Source organism: Bison bison, unplaced genomic scaffold, assembly GCF_000754665.1.
Source record: "Bison bison bison isolate TAMUID 2011002044 unplaced genomic scaffold, Bison_UMD1.0 scf7180017864304, whole genome shotgun sequence".
Taxonomy (NCBI): domain Eukaryota; kingdom Metazoa; phylum Chordata; class Mammalia; order Artiodactyla; family Bovidae; genus Bison; species Bison bison.
This window is the reverse complement of record NW_011494876.1, coordinates 7,239,737-7,257,724: the sequence shown is the minus strand read 5'-3', so window position 1 is coordinate 7,257,724 and position 17,988 is coordinate 7,239,737. Positions and strand designations below refer to the sequence as shown.

Here is a 17,988-nt window from a genome sequence, read left to right as displayed (position 1 = left end):
GAAACTCCTCTGTTATTACTTATTACTTACTCTTCCCCCCCTTCTCCTCACCTAGCTTCCTTTTCAGGTTAGGAATACTAGAGTGGAAAGAGCTTTAGGGTTTCTGCTTATTTAATTTTTAAAATAAGGTGTCTTTGCTGTTTCTGATTTTAAGAGGAAAGCATGTTGAGATAAACTCAGAAAATCCGTTAGTATATAAAGAACAAATCACCCATTATTTTATAACTCAGGATGACCACTGTTAGTGTTTTGCATTATTTTCTTCCTTTCTTTTGTTGTAGGCATTCTATTTATATGTATTACTTTGTGTCCTGCTTTTCTTAACAGTGAGCCATGAACATGGGTATTGGGTGTTTCTGTAAGCATAACTGGGGGGGAATTAATATGTCATACAATTATCAACCATTTTAAAGTGTATAATTCAGTGGCATTTAGCATGTTTACAATGTTGTGCAACTATCATCTCTGCCTAGTTCCAAAATCTTTGATCACCCAATAGGAAGTCGTACCCATTGAGAAATTACTCCCTATTCCCCCAATTTTCCCAGCACCCAGAAACTACCTATCCGTTTTCTGTCTCTATGCGTTTGTTTATTCTGGATATTTTTTTGAAAAGTGAAATCACGTGACATACGACCTTTTGTGTCCAGCTTCTGCTACTTTGTGTAATGTTTTCAAGCTTCATCCGTGTTATATCACGTATCAGTCAGTGCTTCATTCCTTTTTATGGCTGAAACCTACTCTGTTGTGTAACTATAATATATTTTATTTATCCATGAATCAGTTGATGGACATTTAAGTTGTTTAACCTTTTGGACTATTAGGAATAGTGCTACTATGAAAATTAATGTACAAATTTTTGTTTAAATCCCTATTTTCAATTATTTTAGGTGTACATCTAAGAATAGACTTTTTGGTAATTCTGTGTTTAAGTTTTTGAGAGCCCATCAAGCTACTTTCCATAAAAGCTGTATCATTTTACATTCCCATCAATGTACAAGGTTTCCAATTTGTTACTTTTTTATCAATACTTTTTTTCTTTCTTAAATGATAACCATCTCAGTGTGTGTGAGGTTGTGTCTTGTGGTTTGAATTAGCATTTCCCTAATGACTAATGACATTGAGGATTTTTTCATGTGCTTATTGGCTATTTGTCTATCATTCTTGGAGAAATATCTTTTCAAGTCCTTTGTGTACTCTGAGTTGTCGTTTTGTGGACACTTGGAAGTTCTTTATTCTGGTTATTAGATCCTTATCAGATACAGCTCTTCCAAATATTTTCTCCCATTCTATAGGTTCTTTATCACTTTCCTGAAGCACAACAGTTTAGATTTTTGTGAAGTACAGTTTATTGATTTTTTCTTGCTTGTGCTTTTGGTGTCATATGTAAGAATCCATTTCCAGACCCAAGGTCATCAAGAATTTAGCCCTGTGTTTCCTTCTAGAAGCTTTATAGTTTTAGCTCTTACATTTAGGTGTTTAACCCATTTTGAGTTATTTTACATGGTGTGAGGAAGAGGTTCGGTCAAAATCATTCTTTTGCATGTGTTTATCTAGCTGTCCTAATGGCATTTGTGAAAGAGATTATTCTTTCTCAAATTGAATGGTCTTGGCACCCTGTTGAATTCAACTGACCATAGGTATATGGTCTTATTTCAGGACTCTCAAGTCTATTGTATTAATCTACATGGCTCTTACTATGCCAGCAACACCTTATTTTATTTACAGTGAGTTTTGAATTTGGGAAGGGTGAGTCCTCCTACTTTTTTTCTTTTAAAATAGTGCATAAATATACTAGTTTTCAATGCCCCACATTGAATTGTGTGGATATACCTCAGTTTATTTTTCTAGTCTTTTATGGTTGGAAAGTAGATTCATCCATTCAGGTATCAAATATTCATTGTGGGCCACCACTGCTGCTGCTGCTAAGTCGCTTCAGTCGTGTCCGACTCTGTGCAATCCCATAGACGGCAGCCCACCAGGCTCTGCCATCCCTGGGATTCTCCAGGCAAGAACACTGCAGTGGGTTGCCATTGCCTTCTCCATTGTGTGAAAGTGAAAAGTGAAAGTGAAGTCACTCAGTCGAGTCAGACTGGTAGCGACCCCGTGGACTGCAGCCTACCAGGCTCCTCCATCCATGGGATTTTCTAGGCAAGAGTACTGGAGTGGCTTGCCATTGCCTTCTCCGGGGCCACCACTAGCCAACATTAAAAAAAAAAAAAAAATACAGCTTTGGGAAGCATAGTAATGCTTGCAACAAAAGTTAAAACTGAAGGATGTTCATATACAAAATTGCATTAATAGAATTGTATGCAAATAAAATATTAAAAATCAAAACAGAAAAGAGTACAAGTAGAAAACATTATATTTTTTCTGCTTAATACTGCAGAAAAGTACTCTCAAATTACCTTCAAATATACCACATGTCCATTCAGACACATTTTCTATATTTGGCCTAAGTCATATAATCATTTCCACAAGAATCTCAGACTTAATCCCTTCACTGAGATTTTCATTGCCTTCCACACATAAGGACTATCATCTATCTGATAAAGATAGAGGGAATGAACTGTGACATTCTATCTTATTGAGAGTGCAAATTCTAGTATTCTGGATTTTCTATACCTATGTGAACTCTTGAGTTGTCTTATATCAAGGGTGAGACTAGTTTATCTTTATTGTCATTCCTAAAAAACTGCAGGTAGACTGGGATGGTGCATGCACGTGTGCTCAGTCGTGTTTGACTCTTTTTCGACCACGGACTGTAGCCCACCAGGCTCCTCCATCCGTGGGATTTCCCAAGCAAGAATACTACAGTGGGTTGCCATCTCCTTCTCCAGGGAATCTTCCCAACCCAGTGATTGAACCCAGGTCTCCTGCATTGGCAGGAGGGTTCTTTACCACTGAGCCACCAAGGAAGCTCTGGAATGGAATGATGGCATTCTGTAAATAAAGAAAACTAATTTTCTCAGATTTCTGCTTAGATGATATACAACATACAAATCCCTTTGAACAATTCCTGGTTCATAGTAGTTAATAAATGTTTTCCAGAAGTTTCCCCAGTTTCTACTCTGCCACCCCCCCACCCCCTACCTGTGTTCCTTTACCAGTGTGACCTAGTCTAGCCAGAGGTCATGAACAAGGATGTGCTCTTAAGAATACCACTTTAATTCTGACCCCAGAGAAGTTTTCTTTCTTTCTTTTCTTTCTTTTTTAATTTCCCCCACCTCCTAGTTCTGTGTTCAAAGCTATCTGAGAGTTTTGGATGCTTTCTGACAATGGCAAGTTCAGTAAATTTAATATCCAGCTTTTTGGTCTGAGCACAGTAACATTTAAAAAGATATTACACAGGACCATTCCTCACTGATACTCCAGTTGAAAGGTAGCAGAATATACCATCCCCAAATATTCTACTTTTGCATATGGATTATTTTGAGCCAAAGGCAAGTGAGAAGTGGCAGGTATAAAGAAAAGCTCTCTGCTCTTCCTAATTTGCTCAAAATTAGGATATAAATTTGTACAGGTGTACCCCTTCCCTCTCTACCAAAAAGGACAGAAATTAATCACTCTAGGCACTTACGAGCCAAGAGATGACATAAAGGGAATCCACAGAGCAAACCTTGCTGACACTGGTACTTATCTACCACTGTGCTCAGTTGCTCAGTTGTGTCTGACTCTTTGCGATCCCTTAGACTGTAGCCTGTCATCTACCACTAGATTCCTTATATATTTGATTTTCCATGATCAGTTACCCCTGGAAGCAAAAAGTCCTTTACTTTTGTCTTTTCAAATTTCTAAAAATTTATTGTTCTTTTGTTAAGATTCTGTATAAGCCCGTGTTCTAACCGCATCTTTGAATTATTGTCACTGGATACTCCCATGTGTGTGTACAGTGCAGATGTTAATAAAACTTTTTCACTTGTTAAGCTCTTTGTTTTTTTAGTCTCATTTTTTCAATCTCATTTCGTTAGGGCTACAGTCAGTATCTTTTGTCTAAGCAGAAGGTTGTGGTGTTTTCTGACACCAACAACCAATTCTCCAATGCCAGCTAAGTGTCTTCCACCTCAATTCAGTTCTGACATTGTCTACCTAGGGTTAGCACTATCCCACAAGTTAAGGGCTCAGCCTTACAAGCCCGCCTTTACTTCAATGCCGGTTGAAAGTCACAAGTTTCTGATGGGCTATATATTCAGGGTTCCCACCACCCTCTCCTCAGCTTCAGTAATTTTCTATAAACAACTCATAGAACTCAGTAAAGCGCTTTAGTTACTATGACCAGTTTATTATAAAGGATACAACTCAGGAGCAGGGGGAAGGGATACAGAGCTTCCATGAGCACTCCGGTGTGACACCTTCCTAGCACCTTTCTGTGTTCGTTAATTGAGAGGCTCTCCAAGCCTGTTACCTCAGAATCTCTATAGAGGTTTCATTATGTCGCCCTGAATGATTAAGTCATTGGCCATGGGTGATGTGACTCAACCCCACCCCCACCCCAGGAAGATTTTGGGGAATCTGAGTTAATGCAGAGGATGACAAGAAAGAAGCTAACTCCGGTTACTCACTTTCTCCCCACCCTTCACCTGGCTTCTTTGTACAGCTGGAAATAAATTTGGAGAAGAAACCATATCAGAACTGCTTTAGTTCATCTTACTGCCCTGATGCTATGAGCAAAAGCAGGCCGTGTCTACAAACCATCTGAATGTGAAAAATCTTTCTACTGAAGGCAAAATCGAGAATGGGTGAAAGAAAATCACTAAGGGTGAGAAAGTACTAGAAAGTTTTGAAAAGTTGTTGAGTTACAGCCTGCTATCATTCTCTGCCCTACACTCCTGAAAGATTATGAGAGCTTCAGATAGAGCTCTTTGACTGCACAGTGCTTTATAGTTGCAGTGACCTTGTGTTTGAAACTAAAGCAAATATAGCAGTTAAAAATGTTTCTCTGAGTTCCTTACATTTCCGCACTTTTAATAAGAGTATTTTCCTTACCTGTAATTCTTCGGTTTTTATCATGACCCTTTATCACGTTCTTCTTCATGTTACTCAGCCTTTTTAATTGATTTCCCATCTCAAATCTCTGGTTGCCATGTGATGATCCAGTGCTGCTTGCAAGGTTATTCTTTTATTTTTTTGCAAGCTTTTAAAACTCACCTTTCTGCCTCTCAAAATTCACACTATCTATCATGAATAACACAAGAACACCACCACAGGCCACCCGTATCTACTGTGTTACCCCTCCAAAAACAGGTTAGTAATAATTTATTTTGATTTCTTAAGGCTTTCATTCCAATATGCTTTTTTCTTATAGGGCTGCTTTTTCATAAAAATTAATAACTATTTTCATTTTAGGCTAACAGAAAAATTGAGTGGAAAGTACTAGTGAAGAGGAAAAGTTAAAATTTTGCATAACCTCCTGCTCCTTCTGCCTCTGTAACTCAGCTTTCTCCTTGCAATGTCTGGATCACGTAGGTCACAGTCTCAGAAAGTGGGAACTTACAATGCCAGGAACTGGAGCTTATCTCACACACCCTTGTCCTGCTCTTTGCAATTGCCTAGCCACAGCAAACCTGCTTAATCATGCCTGTCCATGTAAAGGGCAGGCATCCCCCTCCCCATCTTGACCACTGTTCCCGCACACGCGAAACCCTTTGGTTTAAACCAGCCTATTAGCAGCTAGCGTTGCCCACTATAGTAGGTCTATAAAAACTCTGTAACCCTTCGCTCGGGGCTCAGAGCTTGGACTGTTAACTCCTCTGGACCCACCGGCGTAATAAACCTGAGTTCTCCAACTAACTCTCCAAGGGTGGTGCTTGGTTTCTCAATTACTGGTTTCTGCAACACTAAGAGTTCCTATATATCCTGTCAAAGCTCCTCCCATCACCCTCACCACAGATTCCCCAGTTATTAACACCTTGGATTAGTGTGCTTTATAAAAAGCAATTAATTACAACTTATTTGCTGATACTACTACATTACAGTCCATAATTTACATTAGGGTTCATTCCTTACACATTCTGTGGATTTTGACAAATCTATGTCAGGTATCCATGTGCGTGCTCAGTTCCTCAGTCACACGCTGCTCTTTGCACCCCATGGACTGTATAGCCCACCAGTTTCCTCTGTCCATGGAATTTCCCAGGCAAAAAGTCTGGAGTGGGTTGCCATTTCTTTCTCCAAGGGATCTTCCTGACCCAGGGATTGAATACATATCTCCTGCATTGGCAGGCAGATTCTTTACCACTGAGCCACCTGGAAAGCCGTTATGTACCCACCATTATAGTAGATATAAAGAATTATTTCACAGCCCTCCACTGTCCTCTGTGCTCTACCTATTCAATCTTCCCCTACATAAATCTGGCAAGTACTGATCTATTTAGATAGGCTTTTTTTTTTTTTTAACTTTGCCATATGCTTTTAAGTTTCCTGATGTCTTCTCATGGCTTGATAACTCATTTCTTTTTATTGCTGAATAACATTCCATTGAAAGGATATACCATAGTATAGTCATTCATTCAGTTCAGTCTCTCAGTCATGTCCGACTCTTTGCGACCACATGAATTGCAGCACGCCAGGCTTCCTTGTCCATCACCAACTCCCGGAATTCACCCAAACTCATGTCCATTGAGTCGGTGATGCCATCCATTGATCCAGTGATTTATTCATTAGGGCTTCTTAATTGTGAAATCTGAAATTCTGGCTTTCTTTAGTACAACCAAGAGATTAATTACTCTAGATTACAATTATAACATAGTCATCTTGATTTCTATGGAAAGTCCTAATTTTTAAAAATTCAAGATTCTGTAAGAAACAAGTGAGAACTGTACTTCATCTTCATCCCCCATCTGATCTCACATGAGGAAAATTTTGTCTGAACATCAGCAATATACTGGACATGCTAGAGGACATTGTGAATTCTATCTAAGACAATATTCTCATTTGGAAAGCATCATACAAGGTAGAGAACGTTCCCCACTGATTTCTTTTGGTAAGTTGTCATCTTTCTCATTAAGAAAGAAAATGACAAATTATAATACTTTTGATGTTTGTACTTATCTCAGATATATTTATGTGTACTCTATGCCATCGTCCATTCTTCATTTATTTTGTGTCTTGGTATAGTACAATACCAAATTGAGTAGTCTATGAAGAACAGAAATTTATTTCTTACAGTTCTGGAGGCTAGTAGTCCAAAATCAGTTTACCAAGCATGGTCAGGTGAGGTCTCTCTTTTGGTTTGCTGACTTCTCATTGCATCATCACTTGGTGGAAGGGGTCAGGGAGCTCTTTGGGATCTCTCTCCCTAAGGGCACTAATTCCATTCATGAGGGATTCATCCTCATGACGTAATTACTTCCCACAGGTCCCACCTCCTAATACCATCACCTGTGAGGGTAGGGTTATTGGGGGACATAAGCATTCAGGCCATAGCGTTTGGTAGATGGTCTACCCATCAGCACAAAGCTGGATGAAATCCAGGTGACTCACTTGACAGATTCTTTCCCCCCTCACCCTTCAGTGAAGCTCATGGGCAGCTGAAAAGATGGAGGCAATCCTGGTGGGCAAGTTCGTCCCTAGGTAACCCAGGTAGGAGGACTAATCTAGTGAGTTCTGAATTAACACGTGAAGCACACTGTGAGGAGGAACATAGTCTAAGTTCTTAGAGAGCAATTTCTGTGTCTTCCATCTCATCCTCTGTCCTCAGAAGCTAGTGGAGTTACCTTTCATTGATAAAAACTCAGTGAGCATATTCAACTTACTGGAATAGGACAGAGTTTTGGGCCTAGTGGATATAAAAGTTAGTCTTGTTTAAATAGGGTCTGATTTGTTCACCCAAGGTGGTAAATTAGGAATGAAGAAACCTGAATTTAAACTTAATCCACTGATGATTTATTGAGGACCTAATAGGTGCTAGAAATTGTGCAAGGTGGATTAGGAGACAGATGAATCAGAAATGAATTTCAGTCTCAGAGTCTGCAGTTTTAGGAGGTCTGATTTATTCACAGTAAGTAGAAAGAAATCTATGTTGTGAGAAAAGAATGATAGAGGTAAAGGAGCTGGTAGAGACTTCTGCATGGGAATATCCTGCAGCATGAATACCATGAAGGGAGAACTGAATATTCCTAGAGCAAAATGTCTGAAGCCCCAAGTGGTGAAAGCTGAAAAGGCAGGAAGATGGGCAACGGTTCCCATCCTGGTAATAAGCAGGGCTGAGTATGAAACAGCGTCTCTCTACCTGCTGTTTCCTACTTCATCCCACTAGAATTTCCTCTCACTGATTCTTTTCTCTTGCTTCTAATATCCGTTTCTTTCCTCTGTCTCTTTAAACTGGCCACAAATGACTCAAGATTCAGTATGTATTGACTATATTGAATACATTTTCATGTGGCTTGTTTCCACTTTTCAAAGACATGTGAAGTAGTTTGTATGTCTCATAATACTGAGTTTTATTTAATATCTGTGGAGAGTGACTATGCTAAGCTCTTTTAGGCAGGAATATGTATATCTTATTCACCCTATGTCAAGAATAGTGCCTGGGTTGCAGCTGGTGTCTCTAAGCTACATTGGATAAAGATTTCAGGCTGGACAATCTGGGCTGTGTATTTATGAGTTCAGTGGCAATGGAAATTCTGCCCAATCACTTTTAAATATCTCTCCTCATTTAAAACATGGGATGAATAACCATGTTTCAAAGTTTACTTGTAAAAATCAGAGAAAATAAAAGGGTAGGAAAACATCTGAAACCATGAAGTATTGCATGTTGCTATTTGTGTGCATGACATCAGGAGCTCTCAAAAGAATCAAATTTCCAGGCCTGAAAAAGGCCCCATCCAGCCTTTCTAGTTAACTGGGTTTGATATGTTTTTGAAGTTTCTTCAAGCCCTATAATTGCACATTTCAGGGTCATCTCATTACACTAAGCTCAAGACACGTCTCCTGTGAATCTTTTCACTTGGGCCAATGTTTCTAAACCTATTTCCTTTCTTCTCCCCCCCATCTCCCCACTACTGAGTACCTTAATGCATGTTAGAGAAAGGTAAAGTCTTTGCCTTTCTAACTTGACACGGACACCAAGGTCCTACAGGTTTATTTGTAAAGGGGGTCATTATGCAGCACAGAGCTCAAGGTTGCATAAAGAATATCTGGAACCTTTTCAAGTTTCAGCCCATTAGCAGATCTGTCCCCCGACGTACATCATTAGAATCTTCTGTGAAGTGAATTTAAATGTCACTGCCTTTGTAAGGGCTGTATGGGTGATGCAGCATGTCAGAAAGATGCGCACAGATGAGCCAGTCTCTTCCAGACTCAAGGCTGCAGGGATCTGGCCCCAAGATGTTCTCTTGACATGCATGTGTGGATTATAAAAGGCTTCTGAATAAAAGATGCCAGGAGAAGAGGAAGGGAAATGACATGTTGAATAATTTCCAGGCTCTTAAAGAATTTGAGAGAAGAGCAGACAGGAGGTTGGGAGTTCTAGGCCACTCACTGCCCCAGGAACACATACACTTGGGCATGTGCACACACTTACATACCCCACCCAAACTAAACAGCACTGGGAATAGACAGATCACTTCTTTTTTTGAGTTTAAACAATTTTACTATTAAATAAGATTTATTATCTTACTGTTCTCCAGTCAGATATCCAAAATCAATGTTTTGGTAGGGCCAAGTTTCTTCTAGAGAATGTGCTTCCTTTCCTATCCCAACTTATGTAGGTCATCTGAAGCCCTTAGCTCACGACCTCCTCCTCCATCTTCACAGCCGGAAACAATGGATTCTGGCCCTCTCATACTGCCATCTTTTTGGTTATATAATGCTCTCTTCTACCTTTCAAAGACCCTTGTAATTACATTGGGCCTACTGATGGAGGTAATCTAGAATGACCTGCCATTTTAAGATATTGATTTCATGGACAGGTCACTTTTGAGTGAAGTGATCACTCAGGAGTAGTGTCAGAGCAAGGGTGGATTTATGCTTCCCTTGCGGCTCAGCTGGTAAAGAATCTGCCTGCCATGTGGGAGAACTGGGTTCAATCCCTAGGTTGGGAAGATCCCCTGGAGAAGGGAAAGGCTACCTGCTCCAGTATTCTGGCCTGGAGAATCCCATGGACTGTATAGTCCATGGCGTCACAAAGAGCTGGACATGACTGAGCGACTTTCACTTTCAAGGATGGATTCACACTGTTAGTTCCTGCCCTCATTTACTGTGCCCTGTACAATTTCACAGACTCTTTCTCAGGTGTTTTGGGTTGTCAAGGTGAGCTCTTCTGTGGACCAAAGCACTGTCTTCACGTTGCAGCAGACACATCCCCAGGTGGCATGCCTCAGCCATTCTGTGTCATTAACAGGATAATAGGCATCAGTTTCCCTAAGTCAGCATCACTGCTCTCCTATCACTTAAGGGAGCCCACCAGCTCTAGCAAAGATAAGGCAGGATAAGGACTCAACACAAAATGCAGTTCAGAATAACTTAGTTTATCCCAAACTCCCAGCTGGTTGGCACTAAGATGGCATTTGCTAATTGCTGCCTTATGGAATGAGAACCCAGCAGGCACATTTCTTAAGGGAAATGAGGCAACCAAGAGTGTGCAAGAGTGGGTATGATGAAGTGTCAGGGAGAAAGAAATTTCCCTCTACTCTTCTAGGCTCTTCTGGCTGATCTGAGAATTAACTGAACATGAGGGATATTAACAGGAGAAAATAAAAAATTAATAACGTGTACATGGGAAAGACCCAGGGAAACTGACTAAACGTGCCAAAATAGCTGAACCCTTCCCCTTAAATACCATCTTCAGCTAAAGACAAAAGAGGATGTTTGGGGGTAATGGCTTGGGACTTCAAAGGGGGGAAAGCAGTTCACATGATGATGGAGAATCAAATATATGCTGGGCCAAGCAGAAACAGGAGACACTGAGTGGACCCTGAATTTCCTTCTTTCCATGTACTCATATAGTCTATATATTTTGCAGATATGCCTGGTGATGGCTCTATTCCTGGAACAGCCTTTATCTAAATTCTCTAGCCAGCTATGCTATGCTATGCTAAGTCACTTCAGTCGTGTCCGACTCTGTGCGACCCCATAGACGGCAGCCCATCAGGCTCCACCATCCCTGGGATTCTCCAGGCAAGAACACTGGAGTGGGCTGCCATTTCCTTCTCCAATGCATGAAAGTGAAAAGTGAAAGTGAAGTCGCTCAGTCGTGTCCGACTCTTAGCGACCCCATGGATTGCAGCCTAACAGGCTCCTCCGTCCATGGGATTTTCCAAGCAAGAGTACTGGAGTGGGATGCCATTGCCTTCTCCGCTAGCCAGCTAAGGGGGAAGTAAAAAGAAAGACTTCCTGACTATCCCTTTTCTTAAAAATAATCAACCTAAGTTGATCCTCATGCCAAAGAGATACATTTGGCTGGGAACATTTTGCTCTCCTACATTGGGTTGTCAGATAAAATACAGGATGCTGGTAAAAGTTGAAGTTCAGGTAAATGATGAATAATTTTTATATAAGTAGGTTCCACATATGCCCACTTAAATTTGAGCTTCAGATAACCAACAAATAGTTTTTTAGTGTGCTGTTGTTGTTATGTAGTCACTAAGTCGTATCTGACTCTCTGTGACTCCATGGACTGTAGCCCTCCAGGCTCCTTTGTCCGTGGGATTTCCCAGGCAAGAATACTGCAGTGGATTGCCATTTCCTTCTCCAGGGGGTCTTCCTGACATAGGTATATTCCAAACATGCCCAGTTACATTTAAACTTCAGATACACGAATGAATTTTTAGTATAACTATATCACAAACAAGCCCAGTTGAATTGAAATTTCTAAAACAATGATTTTTTTTCCCCCCACAAGTATAAGTATGTCCCATGTAATATTTGGCCAAGGGGGGTCAAGTTAGGTGGAGAGAAGGGAGGCCCATGACTGCTAGTCCTTCAGTGTTCTATGGAATTTGGGAAGTTTCAGATGGAATCAGAAGAAAGTGTGAGGAAAAGTGTTGACGTAAAGAAACGCTACCCTTGTCAAAAAGGAAAGACAATTATCACAGTCACTACAAATGGAATAGTTGGAATTAGGCTGAAGAGGAAAAATAAGTAATTATGGTAATCCCTAAATGTTTTGGTTATACTTTTAATTTCTAAATTTTGAAGCATTTTTCTTTTAGTATGTTCTTATAGTATGAGTGCTTTACTTTAATTCAAGTAAGTTCCACTATTTACTCTAGAATTTCTTTCTTGGAAAACCTGCCCAGCAAGAAATATATCATTGTCCAAAGTCATTTTATTCTCTTTCTCCCTGCTTCCTAACGGGCTTCCCTGGTGGCTCAGCAGTAAAGTACCTGCCTGCAATGCAGGAGATGCAGGAGACTTGGGTTAAGTCCCTGGGTTGAGAAGATCCCCTGAAGGAAGAAATGGCAACCCACTCCAGTATTTGCTCCAGGAAAATCCAATGAACAGAGGATCCTGGTGGGCTACAGTCCATGGAGTCACAAAGAGTCAGACACGACTGAGTGACTGAGCACACACGCTGCTTCCTAAAACCTGTTCTATTTATTTGCACATGTAAAAAAAAAAAAAAAAAGCTCACCATTTCTTCCCATGACCAGAACCAAACAAGTAGTTAATCATTTAATGTGGTTTCTCTCCCTGACATCTCGGAGGGGACTCTGGGCATTTTTTAATGGAAACACAAGGCGATGTTTCTGTGCCCCTTGCCTACCTTGGATCTGGCTTCCTCCTAATTTATGCTTTTCTTCTCAGAAGCAGTTCATTGCCAACCTCTGCCTTCTGCTTCATTACCAGATATGCACCTCCCCTGGTATGTTTTTCCTCAGGTGAGAGGGTGAAATGTCTCAGTTTAATAGCTTGTGAGCAGAGATGGCACCTGAGTAGCAACATGATGCGCGGCGCCTGCAGCTTCAGTGGGAAAGGATCAATCTGGCATATAAAAGCAGGCACAGATAAATTGCTAAACACTGTAGTACAATGATAGCATACATCTCTGAAATGAGAATCTTGAAAATCAATACGAATTGAAATTGAAAAAGGAAGAATTGTAGCTGTCAAAATGCAGGATGTCGGCAGGATATTTGAGTCGAGGTCCATGCTGGCGTCTCATCTTTGGTGCCCAGGAGGATCATCTGTTAAGAAAAGTTGTCTCCAGGGTGACCTTTGTCATGTCTCTTTGAAAAACACTGCATCTCAGCTCAGGGACTGGATTCTTCCCCAAATCACGATTGACCTACGCATCAGGACGTCCAAGTGTTAGAGGGTGTTTCCTGAGCGTGGGAGGGGTGTCCGAGGACAGATGTGAAGCCAGGGTTCAGAGGTCATGTGGGGAATGGGGTCTGGATATAGTGAGGCTCATTTGAATTACACGTATGATTAAAAATAATAGTCTGTTTGGCAGATTTGCTAGGAGTACAAGCTGCAACAGGGCACAGTGAGAAAGTGAGTTACGATAAAAACACTGGGCCCAGAGGCCTCTCTTGTCTTTGTTATAACGTGAGATTCAAAATAAGTAGCTTTACCTTTTTTAGTCTCCTTTTTAATAGATTATTATTTTTCCCCCAAATTGTACAAATTTATATTAATACAAACAGTTCCTATTGCTTCATATTCTTGCCAATCCTTGATCATGTCAGTTACTTGTGTTCAGTTCAGTCACTGAGTCGTATCCGACTCTTTTTGACCCCGTGGAGTGCAGCACGCCAGGCCTCCCTGTCCACTGCCAACTCCTGGAGTTTACTTTGCGTTGGTTTTCCATTTACTTTTGTTTAGTTATTCTAGTGGTTAAGTAGTAGTGGTTTGGCATCATAACTTTCTCTCCTTATTTCTGATAAGATTGGACTCCTCTGTATTTGTGTAGCACCATTTACAGATCTTTATTTGTAAACCGAGAATGTTTTTTCAAATTTTGAATGCTGAGTCTTTCTTTTTTTCTTATTGACTCATTCTTTATATCTTCCAAATACTTTATCAATTATATTAATTACAAATGTCATCTCCCTTTCTATGTGTTTCCTTTTTCCTCTTAATGGTGTCTTCTGATAAACAATTCTTGATTTTAATGTACTCCAATTTATATATATTTTTATGGCTCATGTTTTGTCAGATTCTGTTTGGATCTTTATTTTTCCACCCATTATTTTTTTAAGAAAGACTATGTTACAGCATATCTCTTTGTGCATTGACTACCTCAAGCTATAAACTAGCATATCTGTTCAAGAGAACAGTTTTGCTTTTGCAAGGTAAATCATATAGCATAATTCGCAGACCAAGCAATACTATCAACTGCTTTAGCAAACTGTGCTTTGAAAATGTACAGACTGTCATTGGCTTGAAGGTAGAGAGATGAAAGCCCATACACGTGCTTTTGATTAGGCCCATGTTTATCTTTCACAGTTAAGCTTTCCTGAGTAACATTCTCTACAGCAGCACTTCCCAAACATCAGTATGCCTCTCCAGCACTTAGGGATCTAGTTACAGGCAGCTCTAGATTCAGTAGGTCTACAGTGGGACCTCAGCCTCTGCATTTCTCCTGGGTGACGTGCATGCAGCTGGTTTGTGAATCACACTTTGAGGAGCAAGGCTTTAGCACAGGGCAGATTTTGCTAGCATGAAGAATACACAGGAACATTACTTATGCACTAGGGGCTGCCTCAGTAAGATTTTAAATAGATTAAAATGTTCTTTTTGCTTCCCCCCACCAAGATGTAGATAAATGAATTACACAGACCTGTAGTCTTGCTTTTTCTTTTTTTTGGATATGAAGTTGACAATTTCAGTTAGCAATTGCTAATTTCAACATAAAACTCTAAAGTGGTTCAGCTTGCCTTGCTCATAACTAACAGAAGCTTCTGAGGCTGAATCCTGTACTGCTGAAATCAACCAGTTGTTCAGCGTAGATTAGTATCTGAAAGAAATGTCTTACTATAGAATTTGGAAATAAAAGTTTAACTTGAAGTAAGTTTATATCCTTTCTCTTTTCTCCTCCAAATACTTTCCACTCTGCTTTCCCCAGCCTACTATGAAGATTAACATAATAACGACACTTTACATTTTAGTATCTTGAACAACACAATGTTTAGAAATACCCTCTGAATCTGATAACTGCATTTTAGGCTTCAGTTCAGTTCAGTTGCCCAGTCCTGTCCAACTCTTTGTGACCCCATGGACTGTAGCACACCAGGCTTTTCTGTCCATCACCAACTCCCAGAGCCTACTCAAACTCACATCCATCCAACCATCTGTCATCGTCCCCTTCTCCTCCCACCTTCAATCCTTCCCAGCATTAGGGTCTTTCCCAATGAGTCAGTTCTTCCCATCAGGTGGCCAAAGTATTGGAGTTTCAGCTTTAGCATCAGTCCTTCCAATGAATATTCAGGACTTATTTCCTTTAGGATTGACTGGTTGCATCTCCTTATAGTTCAAGGGACTCTCAAGAGTCTTCTCCAACACCATAGTTCAAAAGCATCAATTTTTAAGTGCTCAGCTTTGTTTATAGTCCAACTTTCACATTCATACATGACTACTGGAAAAACCATAGCTTTGACTTGGCTGATTTCAAAGAAAAGAAAAATAAAAAGGTTTTCAGGGGAAAACCTGGTTAACACTGTCTGGCCAGGGGATCAAGGTTGGCATTGCTAGTGATGTTACACTAATAGCTGGTACCCCATTTGATATAACACAGTGAGCAAGTCACTTTAAATCTGCAGCCTCTTTTCCCAAAACCCATAACCCCAAGGTAATCATGAAAAAAACTCAGACAAACCTAAACTGAGGGATGTTCTATGAAACACCTGACCAATTCCTCTTCAAAAATGTGAAGGTTATTAAAAAGACTATGAAACCGTCACAGACCAGAGGAGACTGAGGAGACAGGCTGACTAAATGCAGTATCATTCCCTGGATTGAATCTTGGAAAAGAAAGAACATAATTGGAAACCTGATGAAATCCGAATCAAGTCTAGATGTATCTATACTGGTGTCCTAATTTTGACAAATGTACTACAGTAACTGATCTGAATGTTAAAACATTAGGGGATGGTGAGGGGTATATGGGGAATTAAGTAATACAAAAATCAAAACTACCATGGCTTCAAAGACAAAAAGCAAAAGAACACCTCAGAGTCTTAAAAAACTTAAAAAAAAAAGTCCTTAAATCATGAAAGTAAGCTGAATCTCTCAGCTGACATTTACCAAATTGCTTTGAAAGAAAGCAGAGTCTAGAGGAACTGTTGAAAAATCTGCTGCGTGACTAATCCCAAGTTGGATCCCATTGAAGGGAATTGGAGAGATCCATTAGGTGGACGAGACCGTCCATTTTCCCGGGAACTATCGACCACGGCGGTGCCCTTGTTCTCCGCGCATGTGCCATCGAAGAAGCTCCCCTGCCGGAATCGAGTTAAGAGGAAACATCACAATCAATAAAAGACACTCTATTTTCCATTTGCTCATTGTTTTTTAAGGGCTTATTTTATAACAGCACAAAAAGGATTCAATTTAATATCAATTCACCTTCTGGGTGGGGAGAGGACTCTAGATAATTGACTTTTAGTGCCTGATAAGGCTTGTGACAAGGCTCGCGTTTGCTAACATTTTGACCAAATGGCAACCTCAGCCATGGAGGACCCAGGGTAAGCGGATGCTCAGCATTACTCTGTGACATCGGAGCCCCTTTTAGCGTAGCAGCAAAGTCAATGAATGTCGCTTGAGCACCCATTGGTTGCCGAAATATGCTGGTCAAGCACCTCTCATAGTTCTGTTAGGTAAGTTGATCCAAAAGAGTTCCTACAAATTTGCCTGCCAGGCTCTTCTGCCTCTGGGATTTTATAGGCAAGAACACTGGAGTTCCATTTCCTCCTTCAGGGGATCTTCCTGATCCAGGGATCCAACCCGTATCTCCTGTGTCTCCTGCATCAGCAGGTGGATTCTCTGCAACTAGCACCATCTTTCATTAAGCTTAAATGGTAAGATCTGTACGTCTTTGGTTATAGCCCTGTCTTCAGATGCTGAAATATTTGTTGACATGAAGTGTAGAAAAGTTCTAGGAAAATGTTTTCTTATTAGCTTCTTTGTGCTGGGATCTTTGAGGGACCCTAATAAATAATAACCCCCTCTTGAATTTTGACCAACCTGAGAAATAAGACAGAGCAGATGGCAAATGTAGACTAAAATAACTATTTTATTACTCATAAACTGAGGTTACAGGACATGGCTCATCTGTAAACCAACATGTTCCTAACTCTCAATTCCAGAATTAAGAGAATGAACCCACCCAGATACAGTCTGTATTGTACTAGACAGTGTTTGAGTGGAGTTGAAGGTCACCTACCTGTCCCTCCCCTGTCACACTCCACTAGAGTCCACTCCACTGCCTTAATGTCCCCAGTGGCATTTGCTGTATGTCTGTTCTGGTGTTCACAGCACTCCTGGTAGTCTTAATAAATTGCGTTATAAATTATAGGTCTATCTTCCCCAGCCTCCAAGGCAAGGTTATAACTATTTTAGGTCAAGGCGGCATCTATTATTTCTATGTCTTTTGTGCCCAGTGGAGTTCTAGGCACAGAGTTAGTTTTTAGTAAATATTTGTTGAAAGACTAAGCTCTGTAATTCTGTGATTCTGGAGGTAGTTTGACATCAGCTTTCTCACTTCATTTGCATTGAAATCATCACAATTATTACATGGCAGCTTCTTTATGACACACAGTAGTGTAGGGACAGAAGGGGAAACTGAAGCTATATGTGATACCGATTTTAATAGGCACATGTTTGCTTAAGGAAAACAGCTGGAACTTGACGCAATAATAAGTAGTGATTAGCACAAGTGTTTGCTGCCTGTGTGCTAACTTAACCACCTCTCACATTTGCAGTGTGTTTTTTTTTAAAGACTTAAGGACAATGTGAACATAATAAGTTCTGAAAACTGAATAGAGTTAAAAGTTGACTTTTTGTTCTTCATATTCTCATTAACTGTTATATGCAAAATGCCTTTGAAGG

The 17,988-nt window shown here is 40.3% G+C and overlaps 1 long non-coding RNA gene across 1 annotated transcript; it reads right to left on the bottom strand.

Annotated features, from left to right (window-relative positions):
• Window positions 1–16,151: 16,151 nt before the first annotated feature.
• Window positions 16,152–17,613, bottom strand: LOC104997072. Its single transcript, XR_826287.1, has 2 exons — window positions 17,324–17,613; window positions 16,152–16,379 (listed from the first exon to the last, which is right to left on the bottom strand). It is a non-coding gene; the product is annotated as an uncharacterized LOC104997072 (long non-coding RNA).
• Window positions 17,614–17,988: the final 375 nt, after the last annotated feature.